At 36.5% G+C, this 19630-nt stretch overlaps 1 protein-coding gene across 18 annotated transcripts in view; it reads left to right on the top strand.

Annotated features, from left to right (window-relative positions):
- PLCB4 (phospholipase C beta 4) overlaps positions 1-19630 on the top strand; it is a 180775-nt gene that overhangs the window by 21648 nt on the left and 139497 nt on the right. For 3 of the 18 annotated variants that reach the window (XM_085541083.1, XM_085541074.1, XM_085541076.1), the window contains exon 3: positions 10870-10923. The exons of the other annotated variants lie outside the window; for them this stretch is intronic. The gene's annotated coding sequence lies outside the window, so the exon portion shown is untranslated. The remainder of the gene's footprint in view (positions 1-10869; positions 10924-19630) is intronic. 18 annotated transcript variants of the gene reach the window in all.

The following is a 19630-nucleotide window of genomic DNA, read 5'->3' as shown; positions in this document are numbered from 1 at the left end:
TTCTCTGAATCTCTGATGTGTTCTGTAATTATTTCTGAGATGAAGATTCCAATTCTGCATAGATCTGCTGTAGAAGGAGATGCTGTAGGAAAATTTGTGGGGGGGAAGGGCGATGTCATTTTGTTTGATTATTAAAGGTGAGAGCACTGTGCAGTGTTGTCTGTTTTATTAAAATGTGTGATTTTTAGACAGTGTCTTCAGGAGATGGAATCAGCCAGTGTGTCCTTACAGGTTCAGTCTGCTTACAAAGTGTTGGAAGCACAGGCAAATGAGAGATTTTGCTTGAATCATAATACATCTTTACCTATAATAACGTTCCTTTTTATGCTATTGGCAGCTACAGGAACTTTTGACATTCTCCTTCTTACATACAGTGCTCATAGCACTGAGCCTGCTGCAGTTCAAGAAACATTTGAACAATATTCTCAGAAATAAAGTTTGAATTTTGGATAGTCTTGTGCTGAGCCAAAGGTTGGTCTTGATGATCCCTGTGAGTCTTTTCCAGCTCAGGATATTCTATAGTTTTATTCATCACGATGTTGTAATTGATTTTTATGGAGATGAAATGAGATAAATGTAGTATATTTACAGGTTAGAAGTGCAGAGCTCTTTGTTGAGTTGAAGGTATTTTTGTGTATTTTTGAAGAAATTATCACTGTTCTTGTGTCAGCATATGTATGACAGCCTCTGTCAGATACAGAGTTGAGAACATTCACCACAACCTCATTATCAACCTCATTTTCTTTGTATCTTCAGAAAAGAAGCCAGTTGTGTCCTTTCTGTGTTACTACGATTTATGTGATTGAATATATTATGACTAAAAAAACCCACTCTTGTATTTACATGGAATATACAAGGAAAGGCCTAATTCCATGATTTAGATACAGCCCAGGTTTTTGGAGTAGAGTGTTCTGCTTATGAATTAGCATCCTGCTGGAGTTGTCACTGGCTGTTCACCCCAGAGGCAGGCAATAATTGAGTGTGACTGCACTCAAGAAATACTAATGTTTTCCTCAGACTGATGTCTTACCCACCTCCTGCTTTGAAAAAGCTGGAATCTCATTCTGAATGAGGAAGTGAAAGATAGAATTTAAAGCCACTAACAAAGATAACATGAATTGTAAAAGGTAATGATGATTCTCACTACTAAAATATTGTCCATTCATGTGATTTAGAGACATTATTGAATAACTGGATCCTCAGCCCAGAGTTTGTGGACATCTAATGGAGTATTAACTAGAATCATGAAAGGCAGGAATGTTAACAGCAGGCTCCTTCAGGCTAGAAGTTCTTGTGGCATAGATAATTATTCTCTCAACTGCATCTCTCTGGAGCTTGTAAATAGTGTTTGTCCATCCTGCTGCATGTGAAAGTTTGAAACAAGTTCATCAGTGGTTCCCTATGGTCTAATCTGCACTGGCAGAGCGAGGAAAGAAGTGCACCTGAACCTCAAGGTTTTAGAGGGTAGTAGCAAAATGACTCAAATGTGTCTTGTATTCAAAATCATTAACAGATCAATTAGTTACCCAGTTGCTGCAGTTTTTCTATTGTGCTTATAAAATTGTGGACAGTCTTCTAGTTCTTTTAAAATCTATATTCGTAAGGGTACTAAAGCTTAACTGAGTATGTGTACTCTGATTTTTGTAGCTGAAGAAACAACTGTTTTTATTTTAACAGTTGGAGTACTTCATAATTCTGGATGACTAACTCATTCACTTTCTAGGGCCTCCAAAGTACTGACACATAGCTGCAGACATCTTCCTGTAGCTGTGAAAGTATTGCAAGTACAAACACTGTTAATGTGATATTGCTCACGCCAACATACTCCTAAGAACTGCATGCTATAATTTCTTAAATTGCACTGTTTACTTTCTTTACTTGAAAAATCTGAATTCTGATGAACTTCTATCCATGTAACCATTTTGCTACCATCACAGAAATATTTTGTGCTTGTTTCCCCAGTGGCGCAAGTGGTAGGAATGCCACGTTGCAACACCGGAGGCCCTGGGCTCGAATCCCCCCTGTGGCGCAAGTGGTAGAAGTGCCACTCTGCTACACAGAGGCTCGAATCCCAGGGGGTTGGACTCGATGATCTCTTAAGGTCCCTTCCAACCCGCACGAGATTATGATACTATGATATACAAATGTGGAGCTCGAAAAACCCATTTTTCTTACTAGCACCACATATCAATTTATGTGATGGATTTTAGTCCTGAAGTATTTGCTTCCTGATCATTAGATAGGTTCATAGTAACCACTCCCCAAGTGGAAGTTATGCTTTACATAGTAATGTAGAGTAGAATTTCCCAGTACAGTTTGCTAGATTTGCTACTCTAAAATAAATAAATAAATAAAGTATTTTAACCCACCCTAGTTTTAGACTTTCTCCTCTGGATATCATAAAAACACATCAATTAAGATATTCTTGGGGATATTTTCCATTTGAGCTGACTTTGGCCCTGTAAGCATCTATTTTATCTGTGCATTGTACTTGTGCTCTCTTAATCAAGTCCATTGAATTGTACAGTCCATCATATTCTCTGTGCATGTTATCTTTGGCTTCTGGAAACTGTATTTCTAAGTTTAAGTCTGAAAAGTTATTTGTTGTTTGTAGGCAACATGCTTAGGTTACTTATGTGGAGTATACACTCAGTTTCCGTCAGAAAGACAATTTTTATTTTATTTTTTTAGAAAAATTTGCTTATTTCTAGTATGTTTCTAAGTCAGGAATGCTTAAAATATCTTGTCATTAAAACTTGGAGTTAACAACATAATACAAAAATAGAGAGGAAGAAGAAAAATAAATGAAGCTTACTGCATCCAGATGAAGCCTTTATTTTCCAAACATTCTTTGCTGCATGGGAATCATGTATTCTCCATACTTTCCTTTGACAGACTGTTCTCTTTAATTACTGCAATATCTGGTGGTGAGCAGACCCTTTTGGTTGGCAAAGGCAGGCTTGGAAGGAGTAGAAAATATGTTTTTTGGAGAGTTTTCGGCTGAGAAAGGCTGGTGGTTTTGAGAGTAAGGAGAAAGCTAAAAAGCAAGTGGTAAAAAAAACATCTAGATCATTTCTGGTGGTAGTTAATACATCAGTTGTCGGCTTCGCTCTAGAAAACAGTTTCCATCTCACTGCCAGCCTCTGATTTCTTGTCAAAGGATATGAGTTTACATCAACAACCTATGCAAGTGATTAGCAAATTAGATAAAAGATCTGACCAAAAATTGGGTTTGCTAACTGAAATCCGAAAAGGTTCTTTTCTCAGGTGAATCTTTCAATTTGTGCTGTCAGAATGGCAGACAATGAATGAGTGACTGGTGGATTTCTAGAGAAGAGTCTTGAAGTTTGCCAGATAACTGCCTCAAAACTATTCATGATTTTCAAAGATGAGAGCTGCAAATATCCCATTGTTTCATAGTAGGTCTGTCTTAAATATGTTGGAATCTTCAGACATTCTGATGCAACAAAAACGATAATAGGATTCTTGGCTCTTCATTGTTTTTTTTGTTTGATAACTGTATAATAATTATAACTCAAAAAAAATATGGAAGAAATGATTAACTTATTTTTCATTCCATAAGAAAAACTAGCAGTCATCAGCATGAGTCTAATGTGTGAGGGCAGATTATCCAATAACTGCCTACTGTGAGATTTTTGTACCTGCATCTAAAGCGTCTGGTGCTGGCATCTGAGGCAGTGCTGCGGTAGTTGGGCCTTAAGTCTGACCCAGTCTGTCTATGTGTATCCATAATTTACCTAGAAAGGTCAGACATTGAATGGTGATAAAGGCTTCTTATTCTCCTGTATGCTTTACTCTTGTTGGAAATGGCAGATCTCTCTCTCTCTCTCTCTCTATATATATATATATATATATATATATAAGGTTGTGTGGTAAGTGAATTGAATTACCAGTTGTCTTGGGCTGAGAACAGTTGTTCTCTTATGTTTGGATAACTCTTTATTTGACTGCCTTGTAAAGCTTTTCCCTCAATATTTCCTTCTTATTCTTCTGGAAGAAAAGAGTACTTGCTGTTTTTGGAAAGGCGTGGGACTGTTAGATAAGGAACTGAGTTTTGCTGTTATTTAACTCAAAGTTTAGATTTCATCAGTGCCCAACACTAGCGCATTGTTCCATTAAGAAATGCAAAGACCTCATCTTTTATATGTGAGTTGGCAATGTGGGAAAAACTACAGTAAGTGAGAGAACCCAATCTGAAAGGGACGCTAAATATCAGCTCATGTTGCTAGGCCTCAAGGAAACCTGAAGAAAGTGGAGTTTTTGTTTTAAATAAATAAATAGATATGCTGTACGGTCTCAGCTCACACATACTGACAGCAGTATTTAGGAGCATCCTTTCCTGCTGAGTTTTCTCTGTGTTCCCTGTTTGATGGTGATTTGAATTGACTTCTGGAGTTTGCTCAAACTAACTGGCGGGAGTATGCCTCTGGAATTGAGAGGGATGAGTACAAAGAAGTGGAGGGAATTATTCCCTTTCCAGTTTCTCAGCCTAAAACTGGGTTGCATGGCTCCATGAAAACTGAAGGACAGTTGTGGTGGGGACAAATGTAGTAGGTGATGATTCCAAGGGATCGCTTCGCTGTTAGGTCAGTGGAATTTTTGGCACTGTCCTCAACTCAAGTGAAGTGTAAGAAAAATATGTGGTGGGCAGAACAATCTGGAAAATATAGGGAGAACTGCAAAATGAAGCATGATAGGAAAAGCAGGTAATATAATAATAAAACTGTCAGATATAGGAAATATGTTGTGGGGGAGGAAGCAACAGGTCATGTGTATGTATGAGTTTGGATAAAATGTTTTATTCATTACTCCAATCTCTTCTACTGGAACTGCCTGCCAAACCCTACTATTGATACTCCAAGATTATTTGCCCAGTAGATATTTTCTTTTCACATAATATAAGAATATATAGTAGCTTAAAAGTACGTTCAGCTTCAGGTCTCACTGAATTTTGGTGAAGCCTGAAATTACTAAACTACTGCCAAAAAACGCCGTTGCATTTGGAAAGGAATTTTTATTTTTATTTATTTATTTTTTTAAAAAAAATTTTTTGCCTTTCCTGTGATTTCAACTTCTTTAAACCCCAAAGCTATGGAAAATTTCAGAGATGTTTTTTGTAGTTACATTTCTGGTCTGCTTTAAAGGAGAGATGCTTGGTTGAGTGTTCAAGTAAACTGATTCTAATCAAAGGCAAAACTCCCCATTAAGCTGCTGCTTTGCCAGAACCTGCTTTTATTCTAGTTTTCTTATCTGTCCTAGCTCTGTTCCTCTTTAAACAAGGATTATATTAGATAACAAGGAATTTGCCTGTGTGACTGTTATGGATACTGCCCTATTGGTAGTTGTTTATCATAGCAAATCATTTTTGATCCCAATTCCTACAAAAACAGAAATATGGAAAGACTGCATATGCGGTTCTTCATCAGAATGATTCCTAAGAGGCGATAGAAATATCTGTGGTAAATCAAATTTGCATTCAAAATTTTCTTTTATAGTTATTGAGGTTATCATTTTTTCCTTTCTCTCTGTGTACATCTTTTTAATGTACTAAGTGTAAATTTTCTAAACTCAACACATTTCACAAGCTAGAAAAGTAGGAAATAACTCCTAAAAGAACTGCTGCCAGATCTTTGAAGCATGTACTGAGTTATTGAATGTGAAACACAATGTGCAAGAGTTGCTCTGCCAAGTTTTGAAAGTTACAGTGTGTGGAGTGATGAGACTCCTTTTGTTTTACAAAAAAATAAAAGGACAGCAAAGAGAGAAATATGGAATGTTGTTTATTACTTAATGACACATACTACTTCTCAGTTGCTTATATTTTTAACTATTGTTTTTTCTTTTCATATTAAACATTACAGTGAGAAGGAGCAACTAACTTGAGTAAATAGATTTCTAATTGCACTTTTTGCTGTTTGATCTGTAGAACACTGAAAATCTCAAGTGGAAACAAGATTGTTATAGGCTCTTTCGCAGTCTGGGGTTAGCAGTGGGGAACACATCTTCAGAGGTGCTGTAGACATTACAAGTAGTTCTTGTGCTGGTGTAGACTACTTTTTGAGATCTGCAGAGTTCTTTTCCCAGGCTTTTGTTTGTGTGGAGGAATTCAACCATTTAAACTTTTTTCAAATGATTGTTTTTATAAATGGGTGAAGGAAGCAGTGCCTCACTTACCACATTAAATCGGGTGGTAGATGGTCAGGTGTTTATATCTGGCTCCTGTAGGTCAGCTACTGACAAGTTTGAGTTCAGTCTGACAAAATTTCATTCAGTCATTTTCTTCTTGCTCCTTCTCTTGGTTGGAGATTTTAGCCTTTATAAAACCACCATGTCTTTGGGAAGTGTATGGGAGGAGAAAAGCTAAGTAACTTGGATGTCAAAGTATTTGTGGCTCGTGTTTGGTTTAAATTTCTTTATGCTGGACAGCTGGCTCTTTGTCTTCAGGAGGGCCTTTCTAGAAAATTAGGTGGGCTTGCCACATGATGGTACTTACTTGATCTTTCTGAACTGTTTCTGAAATTATTTGAAAACCAAATAAGAGTCATTAAATTTTACCTAATAAAATATTGTTTCCCGCTCATTGATTCCTACATGTAATCCATTAAGCCATTTAATTCCTTCTTGGAAAGACAGTTATGTTAAGGGAAGTAGTTTGTGATCTGATACACGTAGAACTTGAGTTTGCTAAAGCAGAGGCTGGTACCCATCCTCCCTTTGAAGAAGTAGTTCTGACTGTTCTGTCCTAAATCTGAGAATGGAGGATTAGGATCAAACACTGGCATGGCATTTGCTTGTGACTGTGTTGAAACTCAGCAAGATGAAATCTCTAATTTGCTGTAGTGGGTTTTTTTTATTGGACTGAATTATATATTTATTATTTGTAGGAAAAAAGAACACTTGCACATAGAACCCTATGTAGATCACCTGAATCTTTATGATTGAAAACTATCTGTCTTATTCCATGTAGATTTTTATGGCCTGCTTTAGTGTAAACACATCTGGTTTTTAAGAATTGTAGATATGCATCTTGCAAGATATTTTGATGGTTCTAAGAAACAAACTTATAAAATTTAAGAGATTTTAAAATATCATCTATTTTATTGTGCTGGTTTAGCTTGCTTTTTTCTTTGCTCCCTTATCAAACTGTTTGTTGCACACACTATAGAATATATATTTTTCTTCATAAGTTGTGCAGTATAAGTGATTGGTGAACTGGGTTAACTTTTCTGAAGTTACGGCAGTTTCCATGTGAATATTTTTAAGGAAAATATAAGCTTTTTATTTTCATGATTGATGTGCATTCTAATGTCACGTAAAATCTGAAATCTGGTTTCTCACTGTTAATACTCTCCTGTGTTGATCTGAAATTCAGTAAAGGTGTGTTTTTTGCATTCACTTTAATGCCCCCTTTGTCTTGCAAAGGTATTGTAAACTGGCAGGAAGAAAAATGGGAGTCAGGCCCTAGCAAAGGCATTACAGCAAATGCTTTTTAAATGTGAGGTGATATGATTAAAACGACACTACCTAGAATGGCCAGTCAGTAAGAGCTGAAGCTTCTTCTGCAGTGTGGGAGCACCTGATTGTGGACTGAGTATTCCTTCATGGAGCTTTATTTATTTCTATTCCCTGGTATGATTCTGCAGCCTATCAATTCAGTCTGTTCATCCAATGGAATCTACAGAGTAAGAAGACAGGGTTTGTCTATGAAGAGACTGTATGTGCCAGTATCTCCTAAAACTATGTTTTCTAGAAAGCTCTGCTGTTTTCTGTGTGATATACTTTCGCTTCTGCAACAGAAGCTTAGCAAATTGGATTCCGGAGGCTGATGTTGCTGAAAAGCATTTCTGCTCTGTATGAGTAGAGCTGGACACACTGGTGTTGGTTGGAAATGAGGTGGGTTTTTTTTTCTTTGTTTGTTTTTATCTTTGACACGTTTGGAATTTTGGCTGCCTGTACTTTCTCCATCTCTTACTTTCTGCTGGTGTACGTTTAGCAGCTGAACCTTGGCAGCCAAGTATACAAGACAGCAGGTGACAGAAGAGCAGGAAATTATGCTATTGTCTCAGCTACCTCTTGGACTTGTGACCTCAGCAGAATATTATGGAGTAAGATTTATGAATCATGCAGACATTAACTATAAATTGCTCATCAGTTTTGGTTGATTATTTATTTATTTATTTATTTTGAATACTTGTCTTCAGACCACAAGGGATTTGTTTCTGTATCTGTGTATTTTTTGGTATTTGATGTGTTTTGGTATAAATATGTGTCTGAGTCAAGTGCTTAAATGTTAAAACAGCTTCCCACGTGTTTTGGTTTATTGCCAAGGAAAGGTGAACGTTCAGTATAAATGCTGTATTTAAATGCTAGTCAAATATTTATTATTGTTGAATGAATGACCTGACAAGGATGTGGTTGAACTAAAACATACAGGCTGTATTCTGTGAAAGTGGAAAGCTTTTTTAATATTTGAAGAATGGCTTTAATTAGTCTTGACTGTTGGTAGGTGTGTTCACTTTATCAATGCACACACTGTATAGCCTTTTTCACCAACTTATAATTGGCAGTTTCCCATAGGAAATAATCATTATTGGTGTTATAAGAGCACTTTGTATCTATCACACTTGGGAAATGAAAGTTTTGGAGAGGTCAAAATAAAGTGTGCCCCCAATTATGCTAATAATTCATACCACAAATGATCCTCTGGAAGGTTTAATAGCTTGGTAGTACTCTCAGTCTTCCTTAGAGCAGGAAAAAATCATATTGCATGTAGGTATTCTATGGAAAGATTAAAAAAAAAAACAAACAACAAACCACAAACAAGCAAAGGAAAACAGCTTCTCTCTTCAACCTACCACTCCAACTGTCACAGTGACTTGAGGGTCTTAAGGTTTTTATTTTTAAAATAATAAATTTAAAAGTGTTCCACTGCTTTTTCGCTAAAGTTTTTCTAACTTTCAAAACAGTAAAACATGGCATTTTTATTTGCAATTTGACATTATAATCTTACACAGCCAGATTAATTTAAAATAGTAATGTGTTTTACAAAAAAACACTATTAAAAGCCATTAAAAAAAAAATTAAAGTAAGCTGAGTTTTTGTTTTGCTTTGTCTGACAAATTAATTTCCCTTATTTCCTCTGAGGTAATTCCCTTTTGCAGTTCAATTTCAAGATTTAGTAGCTGGACTATCCAGAACTTCTCAAAACAACAGCAACAAATTTTCAGAATATGTTTAGAAAATTTTTGATCCTGCATCTTCTTACTGCTGTAGCACATCCACCAGGCACGTCTTTGTACCAGATTGTCTTCTTTACATGAAATGGACTTTACTTTTGGAATTCTTGGACTAAAACAGTAGTGAAAGGCTAAATGGGATAATGTACAGGAGTACAGGAGACTGATTATACTAACACACCTGCAGTCAGTGTGCATCTACTGGGTCCTTAAACAATATTAAAAAGGCAGTCTGAAAGCTAACATTTGCAGATATCTCCAAATTGAATTACAAACGTTTCTGGTAAACAAACTGTTTGCTGTGTGTTGTCAGAGCCACTTAAAATGTCTGGCTGTATCAGGTATGCATACTTTGCAGCACACTTGAGAAAAACATGGAAAGAAATGAAATGAATTGTTTAGGTTTACTCATAATTTATTTTATTCTATTTTATTTTATTTTATTTTATTTTTTTTTTGAAAGTGTAGAACCATCTTTTAATTATACATTTCCTAGGTTAAAATGGTTTTGGCTTTTGATTATTTTATTTATTTTTTTTTTCCTCAAATGAAGTCTTTTCTAGAGCTTTACTTGAAGAGAGGAGCAATTGGTTTATTTCTCTTCTTAGATGAACTGCAAAAAAGGAACGTTGACACATATAACGTTCACACAGAGAGCTGATAAGAATTTACATACTGATTTTGGACTGTGTTAGGAAAGTTACTGATTTCTACTTTTTTTAAAGGTATCATTTTGCTTCCTGCGGACATTGGAGTTATAGCAGTGTGTGCTACAAGAACATTCTTTTGCAGTAATTTATTTGAAAAGCAAGGCCTTTCTTATGCAAACATTTTTACATTAACTGTATTCTGGTGCACTTGACTACACTTGTACTTATGGAACAGAATGGGTGCGCTGCTGGTAGGCTTGAACTTGAATTGTCCTCCTGCAACTATTTTTCTGTTTTGACATTTGTTGTTTCATTCTCAGTCATCATATAGTCCGTGCGGTATTAAGAGCACAGACCTTCAGCCTCTGCTAGTTCTCTTCAAATGCAAGTTACTTTTCTTCAGTGCTGAAATATCTCCATTACTCTAGTCAAACCGTTCCTGTTCATACCAAGTGATTATTTCTATGATAATGCACATAGTCTCGTGTCTAGAAGACAAAGGCAGATTTGTTGCATCTATAAGGTACTGTGTATACTCATGTAATTCAGTGCAGGATTCTGATTTCTGCGCATTACATGCAAACTGTTTGTTACTGTCTAAAACAAATCCTATGTTTTAAGTGTCAGGTGAAAAATGGAAGTTAAACTCACTTTTGGACTCATACTTCATTTAGCATCTCTGGTGAAATAGGTATCTATATTTACAAACAATGAGATGCAGAACTCCTTATTTAAGTACTGTTTCATTGAACTTTCTAAGTACTGTGGTTTCTGTTTCATGGCTATGAGAACAATTAAAACCTTTGAATTTTTTTGACTGTCCTAATTATTTTTTTCCTGTGAAGCTTTCTAAGGCTGGACTCATTCTGCTTACTCTACTAGTGAGTCAAGTATGTCTCTTGATTATACATGTGCTTTTAGACCAATGGGGACAAACTGATCCAGTTTTTCCTTCCTTCCAGGTGCAATTATGGGTCTCAATATAATAAAAATAAAATGATTGAATATCTACAGAGGTTCGTATGACATATTTTTCCATTTATTTTAAGTTTTGAAGCTAGAATATCTTAATTGATAATCCCATAAGGCTTATTTTTTCATGAGCTCTCTTTTATCTCAGAAGTTCTGTATTTTCAGAGTATTGCTAGTTCTGCGAAATGTGGCTATCAGACTATTGCAATTATAAGGCAGAATTCATCTTGCTGTTAAGAAGAAAAAAAAAATCCAGTGGCTTTAGTGGAAGAAAATCAGATTTAAGGAATGGAGCCTGAGTAGTTCTTAACTGTTCTAATCCCTGCACAAATTTTTAGTCAGGACACATCACAGTTACTGTACTCTTGTATCAGTTGAACCTTCCTTGATGTGAAATATAAGGAAGATCTATTATGTGAGAGTCTGCAATATGGCCTGCTGTGAGATCAGCTTTTTCATTTGTGTGAATATGGTGTAAGAAAAATCAATGAGATTCATAATATATATTTTTGAAGTCTTTCTCATTTCTCAGGTTAACTTCAAATTCTTTCATTTGGTTGGCAAAACTGTTGGCATGATGAGAGCTTCTTACAAAGTCTTGCAGCTCTCATCAAAAACTTTGTAGCCTGCAGAGTTTTTGATAGCATGAGTGTTTTTGGTGTTGTTCTGTAACCTTTACTTTAGTGCATATCATCTGTATGTGCCCCCGTTCTTGTGCTGATGTGATTTCATAGAATCACAAGGTTGGAAATGACCTACAAGATTATCTAGTCCAACCATCCTCCCTTTACCATACCTACAGATAAAAACACGAAACCATATATCCTAGCTCCCCATTCAGACACCATTTCCTTTTTTCACTCCCATCCTGTAGTCTCCTGTAAATCTATCAACAGACAGGTCCAGTGTGGGTGGTGTTGACTTGAGATGCAGGAGTAGATGACTTTTTTTCAGTGACTGATTTTGGACAGCTCACATCACTTGTTTTTCTGCCACTTAAGAATTCTCCAAAGAAAAGTGCCCCTCTATCTGTCAGCAGAGCAGTCAGCAAAGTAAAGCCAGGATGTGTGCTGGTATCGTGATATGCTTCTGCGTTTCTGGTATTTTTATGTGGCAGGAGCTACAGTTTGGTTTGAGGAATTATTGCTCTCAGTTCTCCTCTTAGAATCTCAGTTCCATTAAGGTTAAAGCAAACAAAAAAAAAAGTAGAAAAACCAAATATCCAAAGAATGTTCTGGTGTGATGTGTCTGTTGTTACCTTTTTTTCCTTTTCAGATGTAGAGTTAATGTATTTAAGTATCTGATCCTAATTCTTCCGTACTTCCTCAGGCATTGATTTTTATTTTCTTTGTTTCAGCAAAACAAATGGTCTCAGGCTCTTAAGTAAGGAGAGCATTTCCCATGCTTCCTTAGATGTTCCTAAACACCAACTTTTTATAGAATTGGTAACTTTACAGAAAATGCCAAAAATCGAGGAGGACGCTATTTCAGGCCCCATATTTAGGCTGGGTGTTGTGGAGGTGGAGATTGTTTTTAGTTTTATGTTATTTATTTATTTTGCTTCTAGTGCTTGTGCAGAAAGGTGAAGAAGTTGCTTCCGTGTTGTTTATCTGAGTGCTAATGCAAAAGCTGAGTAAATTAGAGTAAATTGCATGTCCTTTATTTTGCTATTACTAAAACTCTATTCAGAGTAAAGAAGTGAGTACCATATTGATTTGCTGCTGAAGCAACAGATGAAAATGTCAGTCTTCTTAACACAAATGGGAAAGCTGCTTTTGTTTAGGATGTCAGGATTTCAACAGCTGTGGCTGTTTTAAGTGTGCTGGCTGCAGAAATTAAATGTAATTAAAAGCTAATTCTAGGTTACCATTAGGCTAGTGCTAATGGAACAAGTTCCTGACCTCTTCATGGATAATGTGCTTTTCCTCACAAGTAGACTTTTCTCTTGTTTTTACTGCCTATGTGCAATAATACACTGCTGCTATGTAAAAGGTTGTTCAGCCCTTTCTTGGTACTGTGCTTTCTCACTGTGTATCTCAAGCACATGAGCTTGCAGATTGCAGCAGAATGCTAAAAACAGCTCCCAGGGATTTGACGTATTAACACTTTGTTGTAGAATTTCTGAGTAGCACATTAGAGCAGACAGGTAAACATTTGACGGGTTGGATGTGTTAGACCTTGGCGGTCCCTCTTCACAGCTTAAGTGAAAGGCTGCAGAGCATAGAGTTCATTCAGAAGTCTGACAGGTTGTGTTTGTTTCTGGTTTTGTTTCGGAAGAATTAAACAAAAATCCTATGTACAAAAGCAGAGCATCACAAAAGCATCATTGGAACTGGGTTTGTTAGACAGTGCCAGCTAAATGGAGTAGAGAGGAAAACGATATTATTGTGCAACTCTTGCTTTTTATTTTCATCTGTTGATGTTAACATATCAGTCTTACAGCTGAGGCCTTTAAATCTCTGGTTGAGTAGTTTGAAGTCTGATTCATCTTGCAGGTAAAACTGCCAGGTGGAAAACATCAGGAGATATATTTTTTTCAAGTTCCTCTCTGTTCCCCGGCAGCAGTGCAGAGTAGGAGATGGTGTTGACCGTGCCTTTTTTTAAGCTATTTTTTTCCACAGAGAATTCTCAGATGCTGTGGGTCTGAAGAGTATTTAACAATCAAAGAGAAAGCTGAGAAGGTACTGCAAACAATCATTGACTAATATGCAAGAAGGGTGTACTGTTAGCTTTATGAGCAGGAGGAACTGTAGTTAGTTGTTAGCCTGGACGGAGTTTGAGTAAGTGGTTGTATTTCTCTCCATAATATTTCAGTAGTTTCAGGATATGTTTTAGAAGCTGAATTTGGCATTGCTTAAAGTACTCCCTCTTAATGCAGAAGACAAAAGCCATGAGGTTTGTTGTACGAACTTAGTGTAGAAAGAGTTTGACAGTATAAAAATCAGGTGTTTTTCTTCTTGTGATTTCCAGTTTGATGTATGGAGAATTGTTGATTGGTGGAAGGTAAGAGCGACATAAACGCAGCCAGTTCCCTAAACAATTTCAGTCATTATTATTGATATAGCGTTTAATTCTCTATTGAGCAATAAATGGAGACGGTCCTTTTTTGTTTGTGCAGAGATTTAGAAATAATTATATTGTCCTTAATTCTTCTAGTTTTTATAAGAGAAGACATTGAAGACAAATAGAACGGTGACAAAGCTAATAATAGGTCTTTTATGCGGTGCTGTTTTTTTATATTTTGCCAAACTGGAGCATTTTTACATCCTTGTGATTTTAGGTTGAGTCATCTTTTGCAAAGTGGAAAAAGAGAAATATAGTGATTTAATATTAATTTGATTTCAGCTGTGTTGGTTCAGGTCTTGTTGTTGAATGCACAGAACTTTATTATTACTATTTTTATATATTTTTTTAAAAGGGATCAAACTGTGGTCTCCAGTTTCTTTTGGTCATGCAGCATTTCTAGAGTTCTACTGCTCAGCGTGCATACTTCCTTTTTTTGATTGCTGTATGCAGATTTTATAGTGGTATGTTCTTACCTGCAATTGTAGTTCTAAGGACAGTTGTGAAAATGTGCTTGGGGTTCTTTTAAATAACAAGGAAAGTCCTAGAGTCTCGGGAACTTGGAATAGGATTGCTTAATTCTACAGTCTGACTAATTTCCTAGTGTGCCTGATGCTCACATTGCTTTGTATGTTTCTGTGTATTTCATATGCAAGTATTTGCCTAAGTAATTTTTAGGGACAAGTACTTCTAAGTACGCTAAGGCAGCTATTATCTTCAAAGCCTCTACAATGCTTCTGGCATGATAGGAGCATGTAGCTGTATGAATAATTGAATGTCATCTACTTGAACAGTTAGTAAAATAGGAAGCTACAGTGAATGTGTTGTTTGCTTATTGTCCCTGTTCTGCCTGTTCCTCCTATAAGGGCTGTGTGTGGTGGACAAACGTAAATATTTCTTACCTCCCTTTGGTGTTGTATTTTGTTGCACACAGTACTGCCATTCCACAAATGGTAATTATTATTGGTAAAGTAGTTTTTAGGAATGCTGTCTTACACAACCAAACCCTCTGAATCTGGAATGTCCGAACTCCTTGGGTGTGCCAGGGAAATACAGTGCAGAACAATCACTCTTTAGAGCATGCATTGTCTGCCTTTTCAGTTTTTGTAGTGAAATGCTTCTTGTGGGAAGAGGATGACGTTCTGCATTGTCTCTGAAATTCAGCAAGGTACACGAGGGGTGGAAGGTATGCGTCACAGCTGAGACTGGTGAGGAGCACTGGATCAGATGCAGCACTGCTGTGCTGTGGGAAGGCATGAAGGAATCGTTCTCACAGGTAGCTTGCCAGCAGATCTGAGCAGTGACAGGGATGAAGGCAGTAGCACATCTGGATTTCTGCTGCTCTTTGTGATGAGGGAGAGAAGGCAGTGGAAGAGCATGTGCTAGGCTGTTTGAGACTTTGTATTCGGTGGTCTTTCTCATCTTCCAGCCCAGCAGCTTTCCTGAACCTGGTTGGATTTTATCTGTAGTGAAAAGGCACAGGCACCAGTACTTCAACCTCAACCCCTGCAGCTGTTCAGATCTAGAACTCTCATGCAGTGTGATTCTGGATTTCCTTCTTCTTCTCTTCTAATGAAGGAGGGATTCACCTTTTCGAATATAGAGCAGTAACCTTCTCCCTCCTCCCACTTATTTCAATTATCAGGTGTGCACTATATCTAGGAATCTAATTTTAAATTAACTTGTCACCCTACATCCCATCTGTAGGGGTTTACAATTTTAAACCAATTGCCTTTGAGGTGACTTTATATACTGCTCCATTAATATATACATATCAATTCTAGGGCACTTAGGAACTGTGGAATAAAATATCCTTCTGAGCAAGATGAGGGAACAGATGCAGTTTGCATTTGATTTGCTGTAGAATCAGAGCTGTGATTTGTCAGACTTAATGGTGAGTGGGGCTACAAATGGCTTATAGTAATTGTATAAATACCAAGTTATTCTAGGGCAATATTAGACCAGATACCAAGTACCAGATGGACTTTATCTTGATTGTGTTATATTGTCTGTGGACATTTTATTAAAATATAGGAGGGACTGAAGGTGTTTGTGCCTGACTTTGTTAATATTTAGATGACCATAGGTATTAACTTCCACTTGCAAGCATTTTACATTAATTTTATTAAAGAATTATGTAAATAAAATGATGTGAGATAAGATGATATTTATGAGACTGGTGAATCCCTAGTTTTTGTAGTTGTGTATCATGCTGGTGTTGATGATATGATAGAGTGAAATTCCTGTGTGATTCTGTGCTGCTTTTGCTGTTACAGCTCCGGGAAGGGCAGCATCACGCTCAAGCCAGCAGCCAGCTTACAGTACAATGACTGCAGTCACCTGGGGCAAGAAGCAGCTCTCTATGACTGAAAAGAGCCATACTTAGTTTTCTACTATAATGCTTATATTGTTCTTAGTTACTTAATTCTTTATCCTGATGTAATTGGCATTAGTATTGTGACAGAGGAAAATTATTTAAAGAAGACTTTTTTTTGCTTTCCCTTTCATGCCCCCGCTGTTGTGTCACTACCAATGTAAGTCTTTCATCTTTGCTGGCAGGAATGCAACAGATAGCTTTTTTTAAAGCAAAATAGTGCCTCCTTCACACTTCTAGGTACATCTGCAGTAGAAGGAGTAGGATGTGAATAACCTGAGTTTCAAAACCCCTTGGTTGATCTGTCCCTTCCTCTCACGTCACCTAGCTTGGCAAGGCTCCTTCTTGAAGGGGCATGCTAATGCTGAAGGATCACTTGGAATCTGCAATCTAGGAGTCAGGAGCAGAGAAAAAAAATAGATGTGTGGGGGGGAGGGCACGGAAGAGATGAAACAGTGCCTGAACCATGGTGTAGTGGCAAGGGAAGGTGGCATTTGTAAAATAACTACATTAGTGTGGGACTAAATAATTAAACAAAAACCCCTCTTAGTGCATGTGTGAGATTTTATCATTCCATTAACAGAAACCAGACCTGTCTGTTGTTCTAAAAGTCCGTAAGTAGATGCTTAACGAATCTTTCCTTTATAGTTAAAAATTAACTAGGCTGTTGTTCTTCTGCTTAGTTTGTGTATATTCGTTTGCTTGTTATATGTGTGGTACAACTTCTGAAGCAAAAGTAGAAAAACACAGTTGCCTTTTGGAAGTTTAGATGACCAGTTCATAGCAACAGCATATTAACTCATTAACTAACAGATACAACATTCAATCTCTGTGTTTCATTAGCAAAATACTGGTGATCATTGAGCTCCTAAATTGCAAAAGGAGCTAGCTATGTGCTATGATTGGAGAAGTGCTACTTGTTTGAACATAATTCCAAGGACTTTATTATAGAGGCCTTGTATTCAAAGAAACATCTGCACAAATTCTGTGTCTGTGGCTCAAAAGGAGTCAAAATACACTGAAATGGTATTCTCTCTAAAGAGAATATGCTTCAGAAACAGGATTCATAAACAGACAGGCATCCAGCCATGTGACATACCCAGAGGCAATCTTGCAGAATGAAGCTGGGGAGGCTGTTTAGCTCAGTAACATGGGAATATTTCCCACAGCTTTGCCTTAATAGCTTTTGCATAGATCTGTTTTTATTTGAGGGGGTAAAAAGGTGATTAAGTGGTAATGACAGGGAAAATGAGACTGGTTGTGGAAATAAAGCTGAACAATATTTTTAATATATATTTAAAGAGATAAATGCAAATATATTTTCAGTTAACTGCTAACTATTTTTTCAGTATGTATCATGCAGCTTTGTGTACTCATGCTAATGGAAATATAGGAGGGTGGCTGGGAGGATGCTTTCTACATAGCCAGAGAGTACTGCAGTTTTTAGACTTTGTTTAAGGATCCTTTCTTTGCTTATGGCTGATAGAAAACAAAATGTCTAACTGTACAAATATACTTCAGGTTAATGCTGTGTGGACAGTGAAGACTAGTAAAAGAGTCTTACATTCTTGATATTTATTCATTTGAAATCAGTGTATCATCTGTTGTGTTGACATTCACTTCTGTGCTGTGTATAATAAAATATAATAATAAATGTCAGCTTTCCATGTACCCGTAGAGGGGAAAAAAACAACCAAAAAAACACCGAGACAAACCGTCAGCAGCTCTCCAGAGTATCTGATGAGTTCCTTTTTTTGTTGTTAATGATACTCTGCCTCATACAAACGTTGCTTTTGTCAGGGAACAGTAATAATACATAATTTTACATATAGACCCACAAAACAGGGTTACTATTTCTCCAATAATAAATAAGTTTAGGGAAGAGATTAACTGCTAATGTGCTCTGAAGGAAGAGTATTTGAATAGCTGCTGTTACCATCGTTAGCTTTAAGCAAAGCTAGATATAAATGTGTGTACCCTAACTGCTTCTCTCACTGTTCTCTTTTTATAAGCACAGTTTAAAGCTATGTAAAGAAGAAAAAGCAGGTATGGAAAGGAAGGGAACGTTCTAGCACAGGAAGATGTTTTCATGTCGCTAAGACATGACAATTTACTCCTGTACTCCATGAACTGGCTGTAAGGAATAGCTTGTTTGGATTTTTTTCACTGTTCAGGAGAAATACAGCTCAGACTTTCAAGGATTCTTGCTTGGTGACCTGCAACATCCTTTGTTTTTGTTTTTATGTAAAACTAAAGGTTAGGTGGTGTGTGGTTTTAGTTTGTTTCTTCTTTTTCCTCCAAAGAACTTAAGCTTTTGGAAGGGAGAGGACATGTCAGTGTTACTAAAGTATGATTTTCTATTTTGGTTTGGGAACTTAGCTAGGCAAATCATGGAAAAAATATGTCTTGTAAGTATGAATAGTAGCTGTTCTGCATAACTGAAATATTGCTTTGTACTATGTAACTCAAGTACATGCTCAAGGAATTAAAGAGTCAGTAACTTTATGGAGAGAAAAATATGTAAACATGCTTGTAAACATATGTTCTAATTTTTCAGTCTCCATACATGTGTATGGGAAACCAGATTAAGTTTAACATTATTTGTGTTTGTTTCTTTTAAAAGTATTTTAACTTCTGTGCAAAATTTTCTTCTCTGAGTCTTATTTTCTTTTGGATGGAGCTCATACGTTTTTAAAAACCCTGCCTTTCTTGTTAGCACGCTGCTAAGTGTGAATCTTTTTGATTCTTTAAGTCTAGTAGTGTACACATTAAACACTTCTGCTGTCAAATTAGGATTTAAAAAGACAACAGTTTTCAAAGCTTATGATGGGTGTATGCAGCTGTACACTTTCATTTCTTCTTAACTCTGATTCTGTTGCATCAACTGCATCACAAATACTTTTTGAATATTTATTAGCGTATTGTTCATGCTTGTTCAGGCATATTTTCACACTTAATTTGTTTGTAGGCTATTGGGAAAATGTACCAAAAAAATCTTTCTCGGTAAATCCTTGTTCTTGGTGGAATTACTTCTACTCAAGTTGATGACTGCTTTGTTTTCCTCTCTTATTGGAGCAGGGCCGTCGTTTCTGAGACATATTTTTAGTAATATTTTTAATAGAATAAATATATGCTAATAAATTTCACTAGCAACAAAAGCTGGAAGTATTTTATGCCATTCAGAGCTTTTAGAATATGTATTCATATTTAGAATATGTTTTCTTCCATTGATCGTTTTAGAAAGAGAATTTGGTTTGCTGTATGCTATGCAACTTTATCTGTGGGACCTGCTTCACTAAAGGCAGTGAGCAACT

This window comes from Coturnix japonica, chromosome 3, assembly GCF_054131305.1.
Source record: "Coturnix japonica strain WE chromosome 3, WE-NBRP24, whole genome shotgun sequence".
Taxonomy (NCBI): domain Eukaryota; kingdom Metazoa; phylum Chordata; class Aves; order Galliformes; family Phasianidae; genus Coturnix; species Coturnix japonica.
This window is presented reverse-complemented; position numbering and strand designations above follow the sequence as displayed.